The sequence below is a fragment of the Nomascus leucogenys genome, chromosome 17 (assembly GCF_006542625.1).
Source record: "Nomascus leucogenys isolate Asia chromosome 17, Asia_NLE_v1, whole genome shotgun sequence".
Classification (NCBI taxonomy): Eukaryota; Metazoa; Chordata; class Mammalia; order Primates; family Hylobatidae; genus Nomascus; species Nomascus leucogenys.
This window is the reverse complement of record NC_044397.1, coordinates 84,701,141-84,717,068: the sequence shown is the minus strand read 5'-3', so window position 1 is coordinate 84,717,068 and position 15,928 is coordinate 84,701,141. Positions and strand designations below refer to the sequence as shown.

Here is a 15,928-nt window from a genome sequence, read left to right as displayed (position 1 = left end):
AAAATATATTTTGTAGAGCTGGTATCTTGCTATGTTGCCCAGGCCGGTCTTGAACTCTTGTCCTCAAGTGATTCTCTTGCCTTCGCCTCCCAAAGTACTGAGATTACAGGTGCCTGCCCCGCCCCACGCCTTGGATTCTTCTTCTTTTTTTTTGAGACAGTCTCTCTGTTGCCCAGGCTGGAGTGCAATGGTGTGATCTCAGCTCACTGCAACCTCTGCCTTCTGGGTTCAAGCAATTCCCATGCCCCAGCCTCCTGAGTACCTGGGACTACAGGCACCTGCCACCACACCTGGCTAATTTCTGTTTGTTTGTTTATTTTTTTTTTAATTTGAGATGGAGTCTCACTCAGTCACCCAGGCTGGAGCACAGTGGCACAATCTTGGCTCACTGCAGCCTCTGCCTCCTGGGTTCTAGCAATTCTTGTGTCTCAGCCTCCCGAGTAGCTGGGATTACAGGTAGGTGTCACTATGCCTGGCTGATTTTTGTGTTTTTAGTAAAGATGGGGTTTCACCATGTTGGCCAGGCTGATCTTGAACTCCTGACCTCAAGTGATCTGCCCACCTTGGCCTCCCAAAGTGCTGGGATTACAGGTGTGAGCCATCACAACCAGCCTTAACTTTTGTATTTTTAGTAGAGATGAGGTTTCGCCATGTTGGCCAGGCATGTCTTGAACTTCTGACCTTAAGTGATCCGCTCACCTCAGCCTCCCAAAGTGTTGGGATTACAGGCATGAACCATTGTGCTTGGCCCTCTTGGATTACCCTTGATTTTCAGCGGAATGCTGCCATTTTCCTATTAACAATGATTTTTTTTTGGTTGCTGTTTTTTTGCTTTCTCTTTTGGGGGTTGGGGGATAGATGTGCTTTAGCAGAGTAAGGAAGTTCTCTTCTATCCTAGTGTAATATTTTTAAGAAATGGACGGCAAATATTATTAGTTTTTTTGTAGAGACAGGGTCTTGCTGTGTTGCCCAGGCTGGTCTCAAACTTTTGGCCTCAAGCAATCCTCCTGCCTCAGCCTCCCCAAATGCTGGAATTACAGGCATTAGCCCCCACACCCAGCTCAGGAAATATTATTACATGATTTTTCTGCATCTATTGAGATAGTCATGAGTTTTCCCTTTATTCTCTTAATATGGCAAGTAATATATACTTTAAAATACTTAAAAAATTGATACATTACTTATATATAGAAAAGTGCATAGATTATAAACGTATTGTTTGATGCCTTTTCAAAAATTGAACACATCCATGTTCAATAGTAGCTAGATCAGGAAACAAAACCTTCCCAGCACCCTAGAGGCTCCCTTAAACCCCCTTCCACTTATAGATTTCTTTTTTCTTTTTTTTTTTAAAAAGACATTTATTCAGCATCACGATCAGACTATTACATTTAGCAATCAACAGCATTGATGCAAAAAAAAAATCTACATTAAAACTCTTTGTTGGAATGCTTTACATTTTCCATAGAACAGAGACTAAAATAACCTGTTTTACAATTAGTTGCAAATACAGTCCACGAGTTTTTTGCCCATACACACGAGTATTTGTCTAAAACGTGTCTTCTTTGTAGCAGCTAGGCCCTGCCACCACTGTGCTTGGCTGAGTTCACAAATCTGTTGTAACTTGTAGCTTCCCTGTCACTTCTCTGGCTCTCCTCTCCTGCTAAGCTTTGTTTCCTAATTAAAATCTTCTGCCACTGCCATAGCTACTGCTGCTACTGGAACCGCCATAGCCACCTTGATTTCGTGGTTTGGCAAATATTGGCCTCCACCACTATAGGGGCCAGAGCTTCTGCCTCCAAAGTTTCCTTTCTTCATGGGTCCAAAATTTGAAGACTGATTGTAGTAATTGCCAACATCATTGTAGCTTCCACTACGTCCAAAGTTGCTTCCATCATTACCAAATCCGTTATAGCCATCCCCAATGCCACCATATCCACCACCAACACGGCTGCCACCAAAGCCACCACCACTGAAGTTTCCTCCATGACCAAAGTTGTCATTCCCACCAAAACCACCTCCATGACCACCACCAAAATTTCCAGAACTGCTTTGATCTCTTTGGCTGGATGAAGCACTAGGCATCTCTTGCTTTGATAGGGCTTCCCTAATTTCACAGTTTTGGCCATTCACTGTATAGTATTTCTGAATGATAATCTTACCCACGGAGTCATGGTGATCAAAGGTTACAAAGGCAAAGCCCCTTTTCTTGCCACTGCCTCGGTCAGTCATGATTTCAGTCACTTCAATTTTTCCATACTGTTCTAAAAATGGTCTCTGCCTTCAGGAGGCTCAAGTCTAACCAGGGAGATGACATCCACTTCGTAAAACCTAGAGATATGAGTGCAGTCATCTCTCGAAGTGGCAGGAGTGCAGGGTGACCGAGAGGGACTTGGCCGGGTGAAACTTGAGCTGGAGGTGGGGGAGGATTTGGGTTGGTGGAGGGCAGAGAGGAGGGCCATGCAGAGCAGGGGTGTGTTGTAGGAGAGGTGCCCCTGGAGCTCACTGGATGGGAATCTTAGAGGACAGGAGCTGTTTGTGTTCATTTTTGTATTGCCTGAACTCACACAGGGCCTGGCACTTTGGGAGTATTCTATAAATGACTGTTGAATGGAATGATGGTTTGTAACCTGTTAACTTGTCCTGATGTGTTAGAAAGTGTGCAAAAGTGAAGCCCATTAGCAGAAAGAAAATCTTACTGAAAAATGATCCCATGTATGCATATAGCCTGGTGCGGCCACTGTGCTTAGGCTGCTGAGTTCTGCATCAGTCCACACCGAGGCCACCGCAGGGGCCGGGAGCTCCTCCTCAGACCTCCCTCCGGGTGCCTCGGTCTCTTTACCCCCTGTTCTTTCAGGTCCCGCTCCCTGTCAGTTCACTCCATCTGGTTTCCCCTCCATGCACTTGGGGTAGGTGTTGCAACCTGTGTCTCATCGGGGGGGCTTCGGGTCCCTCAGTTCCATTGATTAAAACATCCCCAAGACAAATGGACTTTCCTCTTGCTAACATGACAACTTCTTATAATGCATCTTGAGAACATTATCTGTGTCAAGAGTCTCTCTGATGTACAGAGGCCCTCCCTCCCCCAGGAAGGAGGTCAGAGGAAGTTAGGAGAAAACACCACCCTGCCTGGGTTACTTATTTCCCTATTCTACAGTGTACTTGGTAGACGTTCAAAAATATTTGTTGACTTTGTCCATGATCCACATGGCTCTCATATAGTCATTTATTCACACACACACATTCAGTGAGGCTTTGAGCGCCTAGTGTGTGCCTGGTATTTGCTAGATGGGGGATGCTGAGATCAGGTGTGCTGCTGTCTCTCAGGAGCTCTCAATATACGGTGGCACCTAGGGTGACCGAATCCACCTGCTCCACTTTACAGACATGGAAATTAAAGTGCAGGGAAGTTATAAGATTAGTTCAATGTCACAAAGTCACTGGCCTCAAAGTTACCGGAATAAATCAAGTTTCCTGACTTCGTGGATTTTCTGTTAGTGTGCAGCCACCTGGCTGCTGCAGGTGCAGACATGTGAGCTCCGATAGGAGAGAGGACGCTCAGAGTGAAGTGGGAGCCCTGAGCACCCTGGATTAGCCAGGAGGACATGTCAGGTTCAGCTGTGACCACACAAAGGACCATGGGGGACATTTGCATTGTCTTTTTCACTTTGAGCTTGAAATGACGAAATCTCAGCTCAGAAATGATCCCATGTATGCGTGGAACCTGGTGAGAAAACCAAGAGTGGGAGATTTTTCACAGGGCATTGGTGAGATGGGTCAGAGAAGCCTGTGCTGACATCTGTCACGGTGTTTCTCACTGAATGGTAATGGTCTGACTTTGAGTGGGTTTCATCCATAGCCTGGAGCTCTGTGAGGCAGGGACCGGGTGTGATTCACCTTTGTCTCTCCAGTGACAATACACAGCAGGCTCCGATAAATATTTCTTACAAAATAAAACTGAATAAAAAGTAGACACCTGCACAGGTGTGGGATGACTGAGCAGCAGCAGAAGCAGGAAAAGTCAGCGTCCCCAGATCAGCTGATAGCAGGTTCAGCTTCTAGATGGGGGTGAGGTGCCAGAACGGGGATGGGGGTCCTGTGGCTCTGTTGCTCTGGGGAACACCCCTAGGATTCGGAGAGTCTGCTGTGGTTGCTGCACTTCACTCGTCCGTGGGAAAGGGACCGGAGGGTGTGGTACTTCACGTGACCCCACGTGGGAAACCACCAAGGGAATTTGGGATGGGCGGCACATATTTTTTTTTTTTTACCCAATATTTGAAGGTGGGTTGTACAAAGAAGTGTTAGACTTATTTCAGCCTATGGAGGACACAGGACAAGGATTGGTGCGTGCGAATCACACATATTTTGGCTCAGGATGTGAAAGAACTGTCACAGTAAAGTAAGTTTCCTTGGGGGATTACCCGTTTACTGGCAGAATTCAGGCTGAGGCTGATGTTGAAAATACCCATTACAGTGGCCTGGCGCGGTGGCTCACGCCTGTAATCCCAGCATTTTGGAAGGCTGAGGCGGCGGATCATTTGAGGTCAGGAGTTCAAGACCAGCCTGGCCAACATGGTGAAACCCTGTCTCTACTAAAATTACAAAAATTAGCCAGGCATGGTGGAATGCGCCTGTAATCCAAGCTACTCGGGTGGCTGAGGCAGGAGAATCGCTTAAACCCAGGAGGCAGAAGTTGCAGTGAGTAGAGATCACGCCGAGATCACGCCAAGATCGCGCCACTGCACTCCAGCCTGGGCGACAGAACGAGACTCCGTCTCCAGAAAAAAAAAAAAAAAAAGAGAAAAGGAAAGAAAAGAAAATACCCATTACAATGATTTTTAAGGTTACAAGGGCAGAACTTGGCTTGGAACCGTTTCTCACTGATCACATATTGTTATAAAAACTGTTTTTTGCAATGGGTCATTGCTCTGTGATGCAGGCTGAGCTCTCTCTGACAGTCACTTCCAGTCTTTGTGGGAGGTTATGGTTCTCTTACCTCATCTGTGACTTGGACTTCACCTCCTACATCCTGCCCGCTCCAGCCCCATCCCCTCCACGACTGGTGAGACCGCTAAGAGTTAAGTGCATTTACTGATGATGGTCACAAGGTGGCAGCACGGCCTTTCTGGTGTTTTCTAAATCCTCTACCTGGATGTGGGCGAGTCTAAGAGGCTGTTTTAAGAAAAGGTCACAAATGAGGCGAAGGTAAATGTTATTTTCCTTCTTTCTCCTGTAAGGTGACGGAGTTCGGATGACTGTGAAATCATTGCATTTTAGAACTGGAAGACACTTCAGAAAACTGCTTCACAACCTTTAATGTGCTCACAGATCCCCCAAAGATCTTGTTTAAATACAGATTCTGATCCTTCTGGTGGGGTCTGAGATTCTGCATTTCTAAGGAGCTTTTGGACATGTCGTTGCTGTTGGTTGGTGGGCCACACTTTGAGTAGCAAGGGTTGAGGGTCATTTAGACATTAATTCTCACTGCACCTGATTATAGATGAAGAGAGACTGAACTGCACAGAAAGAATGTAACTTGCCTCACCCTGCCATGCCCTTACTGCATGACTTCTTGTATTTAAACCCACAGCTTTAGCCTCTCCGACTAGTTCTTGCTCCATGCATCGCGTGGTCCTGTCACTGTTGTTGGCAGCATCTCTCTAGCTTAGGAATCCAGACTCCCCTTTTCACCACCTTCTTTGTTCTTGGCTCAAGGTTTCACTTTGGCTGCTTCTGCCCTCTCAAAACCTTCAGTGGCTTTTCTGTAATCAGATCAAGTTTGAACGTCTGTCTAGTGTTCATTTCTCTGCAACATATGATCCCCGTTTAGCAAGCTTACCTAACTTCCCTGTTTTAAAATGGTTTCTTTCTGCTTCAGCTCTCCCTGCTCCTTCCTGTTCCCTACACATACCCTGTCCAGGTCTCTCCGTGGTAGTGGTGGTGGCATGGGTTCCGGTGTTAGACTCACTGAGGTTCTAATCCCATATCTACCAACAACCTTGGCAAGTTACTTCCCCTTTCTGAGGATCAGTATCCTCCTTGTGAAATATCCCCATATCGTGTGTGAGAAGAGTAAATAAAATAACATCTGCAAACCCACTCTTATTCCTGGGACCCTCTTCAAAACTAGCATCTCCACTGGGGCCTGTGTGCATCTTTGTGCATCTAGAGTGGTGCAAAGTGTGCATCTTTGCATGTGTTGTGTATTTCTATCACATGATTCATAATTTCCTTCCCATCAGTGGGAATTAGGAGCTCATCTCAGGCTTAGGATAGTAAAATTCTATGGCATGTGTTTTCACTACAATAAAGGTCCCTCTCAGGTCTGAGGAGGAAATCGGCCAGGAGGGCTGAATGCTTTACTTAGGTTCCCTTGGCTTCTGTTTCTCTTTGTGTCTGCTTTCCTAAGCCTGAATCTTTCAGGGCCTAACCCAAATCCTTCCTGTTTTGTGAAATCTTCAACCATTTTTGACCCAGTTGATTCCACCCTTCTGTAACTTATTTCATCCATGTATTGGCATTTAATTATGTGCCAGCCCTCCCAGTGAGACCCCCATAGAGAGGCTGGAAGGGTACTGGCTGTGTGAGAATTGAAGGTTGAGTGAGTTCTTTTCTTACTACTCCCTGAGTGTTAGAGCTGCTTTCTTTTTTTTTTTTTTTTTTGAGACAGGGTCTCACTCTATTGCCCAGGCTGGAATGCAGTGGCATGATCTTGGCTCACTGCAAACTCCGCCTCCCAGGTTCAAGTGAGTCTCCTGCCTCAGCCTCCCAAGTAGCTGGGATTACAGGTGCCTGCCACCACGCCCGGCTAATTTTTGTATTTTTAGTAGAGATGGGGTTTCACCATGTTGACCAGGCTGGTCTTGAACTTGTGACTTCAGATGATCCGCCTGCCTCAGCCTCCCAAAGTGCTGGGATTATAGGCGTGAGACACTGCACTTGACCCTGCCTTCTCTTTTTTTCCAGCTATTGCCAGCAGCAGTTCCTCCTGCACCAGCAGCACCAGACCATGGCAGGCATGTGAATACCTTAGGGATTGCTCTTGTCAGGGTCCTTCCTGCCTCTGGGTTTTGGTTACAGTGGCATTTTTTTTTGCATGTTATCAGATGGCCCCTCTAAGGAGGGGACTGGTGATATCTCCTTATAAAAACCTCAGGATGATAACTCTAAGGAAGTTAAGCACAGTACCCTCTTGCTTAAACAGCCGGGTGACAGGAGATGTGTACATTTTCCTATTTTATGCAATTTATAACAGTCTTTATTCTCTTACTTCAAAAGAAATTAAGGACAAAGGACCAAGTGGGGAGGACAGGGTTGTTTAGGGGAGGTCATGTATCTCCGATGTGGATTTTGTGAATTTTTCATTCAATTATACCCGGAAGTGTGCATCTTGGCATATGTGGTCATATATTTCCATGACATAATTCATAATTCCCTTCCCGTCAGCGGCAATCAGTTCATGTCAGGCTTGTGATAGTAAAATTATATGGTGTGGTCCAGGCGCCCTGGCTCATGTCTGTAATCCCAGCACTTTGGGAGGCCGAGGCCCACTGATCATGAGGTCAGGAGATCGAGACCATCCTGGCTAACATGGTGAAGCCCCGTCTCTACTAAAAATACAAAAAATTGGCCAGGCATGGTGGCTGGAGCCTGTAGTCCCAGCTACTCGGGAGGCTGAGGCAGGAGAATGGTGTGAACCCAGTAGGCGGAGCTTGCAGTGAGCCAAGATCGCACCACTGCACTCCAGCCTGGGCGACACAGAGAGACTCCGTGTCAAAAAAAAAAAAAAAATTATATGGTGTGTGCTTTCACTACAATACAGGTTTCTCTGAGGTCTGGAGAGAAAATAGTCCAGAAGGGCTGGACACTTTTCTTGGTGTCCTGCCTCTCTCTCTCTCTTTTCTTTTTTTTGAGACAGGGTCTTTCTCTGTCACCCAGGCTGGAGCACAGTGGCGCAGTCTTGGCTCACTGCAGCCTCAACCTCCTGGGTTTGAATGATCCTCCCACCCCAGCCTCCCAAGTAACTGGGACTACAGCCATGTACTACCATGCTTGGCCAATTTTTTTTTTTTTTTTGGTAAAGATGGGGTTTCACCATGTTGCCCAGGCTGGTCTTGAACATCTGAGCTCAAGTTATTTGCCTGCCTTGACCTCCCAAAGTGCGGGGATTACAGGCATGAGCCACCGCACTTGGCCCTGCCTTCTCTTTTTATTGGATAGCAGTCTACTCACCCATCATTTTCTCAGTTAGGAGATTTTTTTGCCCTCCTATTCCCCTATCATGGGTCCATGCCAAATATTGTGTCTGGAACTGGATGTTAGGCCCAAGGAATGGCTTCTTAGCTGATTTCCAGGATTCTAATCTTCATGGTGTAAGCTGTAGATGCTGGTTAGAGTCACCTATATGGCATTTAAAACTTACCAGTGCCTGTGTGTTCCCCTAAGAGAATCTGATCTGATTGGTACATCATGTGGCCCAAGTATTGGTCACTTACAAATGCTTCCAAGGAAAATAGCCATTTTACAGTGGGGGAACTTTAGCCCAGTGCTCAAAGTTAATGTCTCCAGTAATCAGAGATACCGACATCTTAGAACATCCTAATATGATGGATGGAGAAGGTGCAGCATCACCTCTGTGGTGTTCTTGTCTAACGTGTACAACCTAAGTTTAATCATGAGTAAAAAATAAGAGCCCAAACTGAGGGTCATTCTACAAAATAACTCCAATACTCTTCAAAAATGTTAAGGTCATGAAGGCAAAAGAAATTCTGAGGAACTGTCCCAGTTTAAAGGAGACTGAGAGGATAAAAAATGAGATGCAATGTGTGATCTTGGATTGGATCCTGGTCTAGAAAGAGGACATTAGTGGGGAGATAGAGGAGATTTCAATAAGGTCTGCAGATTCATTCATTGTACAATGTCAGTGATTAATGTATTTATTTTATTTTTTAAATTTTAATTCAATTTAATTTATTTTTTGAGACAGAGTTTTGATCTTGTTGCCCAGGCTGGAGTGTAATGGCGTGATCTCGGCTCATCACAACCTCTGCCTCCCGGGTTCAAGTGATTCTCCTGCCTCAACCTCCCAAGTAGCTGGGATTATAAGCATGTGCCACCACACCCGGCTAATTTTGTATTTTTAGTAGACATGGGGTTTCTCCATGTTGGTCAGGCTGGTCTCGAACTCCCCACCTCAGGTGATCTTCCCACCTCGGCCTCCCAAAGTGCCGAGATTACAGACGCGAACTACTGTGCCCGGCCCATCTATTGATTTTAATGATTGCACTGTGGTTATCTAAAACAATATTTGGGGAAATTGAGTGAAAAGTATATGGGGACTCCATTTTTGGAACACTTTTGGAACATTTTTGGAAGTGTGAAATTGTTTCAAAATGAAAAGTTTAGAAAAAGAAAAAAGGTTGTAGATAATTCTGTTAAGTCATCAGAGTTCAGAACCGTGTGTCTAAATTATCTTGCCTAACACTGTTGTAACCAAGTACCCCTATTTTTCTAGAGGTGGCTTAATATTTTTTATTGTTTTAACAGAAATAATGATTTCGTTTCTCCTAACCCCACACAGTTACTGACCAATGGGTAGTGTCCTGATTTGGGTCAGGGCCATCCTAGGAGCAAAAGCTGCTTGTAACATTGGCCCTGCTTGCAGGGATAGGTATGTCCCTCTGGTGTGGAGCTTCCTGATACTATAACCTGTGTATAAAAATACAAGGCACGCTTTCCCAGAGACCTTCTAGACCTCACACCATAATGCTCCAACCAATATAATCTATAAGTCCGGGTACTCATAAATATTTCCAACTCCAGGTAGATCAGTTTCGTTCTGATGCTCAATGACTATACCCCCTTTCAGCAAAAAGTACTCAGAACAAATATGGCACCCAGATCCCATAAAGATAAAAATAAAGCTTGGCAGTGGAAAATGGTAACTGACTACCCCCATTTTTCTAGTGGTGGTTTAATTATTTTTTTCCTCCCTCTGTCTGCTGTCTCATTTCCCTGGCTACCCGTTTCCTACTTAGCCCTTCAGAAATGCATATATAACCTTCCACCTCCCCCATCACCAGACATTCCCTACAGGGCAAGTTCCTCTAGCTATGTGCTCCATGATGAATCTCTCAAGAGTTGACAGTCCATTAGTGGACCAAAGAATACCTGCCATGGAACTTTCACCTCCAGAGGGTTGCCTCAGAGCTTCCATCCTGGGTCACCTCAGAACTTACACCCACTAGGGAGACATGTCAGAAGCATGCCCACTTGGCCATTTTTACAACTTACTTCTGTCCAGGAAGGCACCATCTCAACTGCCCGGTAGATAACTGCCCAGTAGCAGGGGGACACTTGTTCTTGCTCATTTTCTCCTTTACCTTCTAAAAATGCCTGCTTTCTGCTCCAAAGGTGGAGCAGCACATTTAAAGGCAGAATGCTTTGTGCTCCTTCCTCCAAGCTAGCTTTAGAATAAATTCACTTTTTTTTTTTTGTATCGGACCTCACTCATGTTGATGGGACTCTACATGCAGCATGCGACTAACCTGGTTTTCGTTACACTGGTTTTTGGTTACACTGTCAGAGTAATCTTCCTGGAAATGCTATTTGTCATGTTACTGAGCTTCTCAAAGCTTTCCAGTGACTCCTATCATCCATAGGATGAAGTTCCAATTCCTTAGGCTGCCATTCAAAGGCCCCATAACACAGCCCCAGTCTACTCCCTTGGTTTGTGTAGAAAGACTTGATCCCCATTTTATGTTTTCATGTCTGAACTTATTCTAATTCTTTCACTCCTTCCCACAATACCTTCAACTGTCTTCTCAGCCTCCTGAGCTGTTCTTTGTCCTAAGGCTTATTTAGACCCTGACTCTTCATTGAGGACTGTATGGTTCTTTTTGTTGGAAGCAGTTATCCTGTCTTTCTTTCAATTCATATAGGCTCAATCGCTCTGCAGTGAAACATGACCTTTAGATTCAGAAATATGTGAGTCAGAATCCTGATTCCACCTTTGACCAATTCTGAGGTAAAGGACAAGTTAATTGATGTCTTGGGATAGGGGGATAATAGCGCCTACTTAAAGCGTCATTGGGGGCATTAGATAAGGTGGAAATATAAAGGTCCCAGCATGTAGCAGGTTCCTTCCCCATCACTTTTGTAGCTCAGTGCTCCCCAAAGCTACTGTGGGTTGTGCAGAGGCTCTTATCAAAATTTTCTGGAGAGCCTTTAAAAAATATTTGTTCCTGGTTATCATTAAAATGAGAGACACTCTTGAACTGAATTGAATGCTTGGGGCTTTAAGGAGTTCAAGTGAGATTTTTTTTTCCCCTGGAAAACAACTCTGTAAATACATGATCTATGGACAGAGGAATGTAACCCAATAGGGGAGAAGGAAGGGTCAGTGGGTTTCTAAATAGGAAAAAGCTGTGATGCCTTCCACACCCATCCCTTTGACCTCAGTGGAACAGCATCGAGGAAGTATGGCCCCTTTTTTTTTTGAGACGGAGTCTCGCTCTGTCGCCTAGGCTGGAGTGCAGTGGCGTGATCTCGGCTCATGCAAGCTCTGCCTCTCGGGTTCACGCCATTCTCCTGCCTCAGCCTGTCGAGTAGCTGGGACTACAGGCACCCGCCACCACGCCTGGCTAATTTTTTGTATTTTTAATAGAGATGGGGTTTCACCGTGTTAGCCAGGATGGTCTTGATCTCCTGACCTCGTGATCCACCTGCCTTGGCCTCCCAAAGTGCTGAGATTACAGATGTGAGCCACCGCACCCAGCCCCTTGACTCTTAAAATTATGTAAAGGAAAGTAAAAATCTCAGGACTGTCAAACTCATTACACCAAAGGGATAGCTCAGTCTGGAGGCTGAGTCATGTGACTCCACCATCTTTTCCCCAGATGATCAACTGTTATTACACAACCTGTGTCAAAGCATTGTACATTAGCCAAACCCCCACAGGAAGGCAAAAAGACCTCGGACATCTCTGGGTGACTATCCTCACAAATTGTTCTTTACTGGCATTGGAACTTTTCAAGATGTATATCCTCCATAAAACAAAGACAAAGCGGCCGGATGCGGTGGCTCATGCCTGTAATCCCAGCACTTTGGGAGGCTGAGACGGGCGTATCACGAGGTCAGAAGATCAAGACCATCCTGGCTAACATGGTGAAACCCCGTCTCTACTAAAAAAATACAAAAAAATTAGCTGGGCATAGTCGTGGGCGCCTGTAGTCCCAGCTACTCGGAAGGCTGAGGCAGGAGAATGGCGTGAACCTGGGAGACGGAGCTTGCAGTGAGCCGAGATCGCAGCACTGCACTCCAGCCTGGGCGACTGAGTGAGACTCTGTCTCAAAACAAAGAACAAAAACAAACAAACAAAAAAAACAACAAGGACAAAGCAATTGTAACAATAGGTGTGCAAGCTAAATCTAGCTTCTAAAACTAAAGCCTGTTAGATTTCACAATGATAGTGCTTATATTTCCAAGTACAGAAGAAAGACTAGATGAGACCAATTATTCTTCCCTCTACTTGTCTCTTCCTATCTCCCTTCTCCACTTTAAGCAGATGTATAAGTATCAGGCCTCCTGAAAACCTCTTCAAAGATGAGACAAGCTATGGAGCGTTTTTATGACTTATGTTTTTCCAGGGCGTGCCCTCAAGCTCTGGTTTAATAAATGGACTCAGACACTTGCCCCAGTCACTCATTTTGGTTAACATTTTGGTGACCATGAAGGAACCCTCTGAGTGGAGCTAATTAGCCCTTTAGGCCTGCAGCGATACTCCTGTTTATGCTTGGTACCAACTATCAAGCTTTAGCTTTGAGATTTTGTGACTTTCTGAGGATCAGATGCTACTCCGTCTTGAGGTCCCTGCTCTCCCCAGTTGATTGTTTGAGATCTGAGTTTTGTTTTGCCATGAAACTCCTTTACACTTGGAGCTTTGCTCACTTCCCATAAGGAAGGTGAGTTTTCTTCTCCTGTGCCAATGGAGAGCAGCCTTCAGCTCGGTCCCCTCCCAGGTAAGGAGCTGGGTTGGGATTTTGTTTTAGAATTTGATAGCTGCAGGTTAAGGTTTATTGCTAGTTGGCTCTAACCTTTCTCTCTATTTTTTTTTCTTTTCTTTTTTTCTTTGAGATGGAGTCTCACTCTGTGGCCCAGGTTGGAGTGCAGTGGCACCATCTCGGCTCACTGCAACCTCTGCCTCCCGGGCTCATGCCATTCTCTTGCCTCAGCCTCCCGGGTAGCTGGGACTACAGGCGCCCACCACCACCCCTGGCTAATTTTTTGTATTTTTAGTAGAAACGGAGTTTCACCGTGTTAGCCAGGATGGTCTCGATCTCCTCACCTCGTGATCTGCCAGCCTCGGCCTCCCAAAGTGCTGGGATTACAGGCGTGAGCCACTGTGCCCGGCCAGCTCTAACCTCTCTTTATGCTTAGAGTTTTCAACAGTACGTAATTTGTGCAATCACTTGTTGTGTTTTTGATTTTTGTCATTCTTCCTTTGGATTTGACCAACTCTTGACCCTGCATAGTGTCCAAAACACCTTCCAAGTTGGTCAAATCCAGCAGAAGCTCTACATATGGTGAACCGTCCTCAAAATTGTCTAAAACCCCTGCAACTGCAGAACACCAAGTTAAACCTCTAGAAACATGTGTCAGCTGAAGGAAATAAGATGTTTAACCCAAAATATATTTTTTGACCTATTTTGAGATGTCTGTCGGAGGGCCAGCAAGCAGAAGTGGCCCTGCAAAGCTGTCTTTCATGAGATAATTGGCATCTGTAGAGAATCCCTATTAATACAGGCAGCCTTTCTCTTGTCTGGATCCAGGAAAAATGAACTGAGCCTGATACCTTAAGGATCCGAAATAAATATTTACCATCTACTCTCTCTGGGAGCTGCTACCTGTGAAGTTTCATCTACATAACAAGACCATCTTTGTTAGCTGAGCCTCCTCCTTTCTCCCTCCCATAACCTGTCTTGCTACTAAAACCCGATGTAAAACCATAACCTGTTTTTGGCCACGATGGAATCCAGGAAGATGATCAGCTAGCAAAAGCGTAAGAATTTATTTCCAGTGAGGCTCCTGGCTTCTCTTTCTCTGTGCAATCTGGTCAAGTAGACAATAAAAATCACCATTTCCTCTGGAAAATTTTGGTTAATCAGAGAAGATTTGTGTAGGACTAGTCTTGATGTAGTGACTCCGCTGTACTTTTTGGTACATTTTTGTGTATCAAAACTAACATTTTCAAAATTTTCTTCCGTTTTTCTGACTTGGAATCATTAGAAATTAAAACAGTGTTTTTTCCTAAAGCCCTGCAACCTGAAGCTAGACAATTTAAGTAAACTTCTGGAGAAAACACAGCATTATATATCAACAACCTTCATGCTTGCTGATGTATGGACTACTGAAAAGGCTCCGTTGTACACCTGATTCAGACTACAATCCAGAGGAATCTGCCACTGGAATTTGAAGATGTTTCAGAGACTCTAAAAAAAGAAAACAAACAAACAAAAAACTAGCCTATAGTCTGCTCCACATATTACAAGTGAGCCAACATATAACTGAAAGGGTTAGAGTGATGATTGCCTAAAGAATTGCGTTAGTTGAAGAGGCAGCTGTGTAGCTTCAGTAGGGTTCCAGGATTACTTTCCCTTTGTTCTTGTAACTTGACTTTGGTCTTTTTCTAATGAACTTCATGCCCTTCTCTATGGAACACAATGTCCTAAGAATGAACCTTCCTAGTGATGTAGGATCAGACGAAACATACAGCCAAAAACTCATTTTGAAGAATAGGTGCTGGCCAGGTGCAGTGGCTTATTCCTGTAATCTTTGAACTTTGGGATGCCAAGGCAGGTTGACTACTTGAGCTCAGGAGTTCAAGACCAACTTGGGCAACAGGGTGAAACCTCGTCTCCACAAAAAAATACAACAACAACAACAAATGTAGCCAGGTGTGGTGGCATGTGCCTGTAGTCCCAGCTACTTGGGAGGCTGAGGTGGGAGGATTGCTTGAGCCTTGGAAGTGGAGTTTGCAGTGAGCTGAGATTGTGCCACTGCACTCCAGCTCAGCTGCCTGGGTGACAGAGCAAGACTCTGTCTCAAAAAAAAAAAAAGGGGGGGGGGGGTAAATGTAAAGGGAAAAAAAATCTCAGAACTCCCAAACTCTTTATGCCAAAGGGAAGTTCAACCTGGAGACTGAGTCATGCCACACCATGATCATTTCCTAAAATGAATAGCTATTACTACATGACCTTGTGTCAAGGCATTGTACATTAGTCAGACCTCCATGGGAAGGTGAAAAGGCCTCGGGCATCTGTGGATAACTGCCCTCACAAATTGTTCTTTGATGACCTCAAAACCTTTTTATTTTTTATTTTTTTGAGATGGAGTCTCGCTCTGTTGTCCAGGCTGGAGTGCAGTGGTGCGGTCTTGGCTCACTGCAAGCTCTGCCTCCCAGGTTCACACCATTCTCCTGCCTCAGCCTCCTGAGTAGCTGGGACTACAGGCCCCTGCCACCATGCCTGGCTATTTTTCCTTTTTTTTGTATTTTTAGTAGAGATGGGGTTTCCCATGTTAGCCAGGATGGTCTCGATCTCCTGACCTTGTGATCTGCATGCCTCAGCCTCCCAAAGTGCTGGGATTACAGGCGTGAGCCAGCGCGTCCAGCTTCAAAACCTTTTAAGATGTATATTCTCCCATAAAACAAGAAAATGTCGATTGTAACTTTAGTTCTGCAATCTAAGTCTAGTTCCTAAGAATAAAGCCTGTTATATTTCAGACTGATAATGCTTATCTTTCCAGGTACAGAACAAAGGCAAGATAAATCATTCTTCTGCCTACCCCACCTCTTCCTATCTGCCTTCCCCGCTTTAAGGAAATGTATAAACACCTGGCCTCGGCCGGGTACAGTGGCTCATGCTTGTAA

At 45.1% G+C, this 15,928-nt stretch overlaps 1 pseudogene; it reads right to left on the bottom strand.

Moving 5' to 3' along the window:
• Positions 1–1,595: 1,595 nt before the first annotated feature.
• On the bottom strand, positions 1,596–5,947 carry LOC100582175 (annotated as a pseudogene).
• Positions 5,948–15,928: the final 9,981 nt, after the last annotated feature.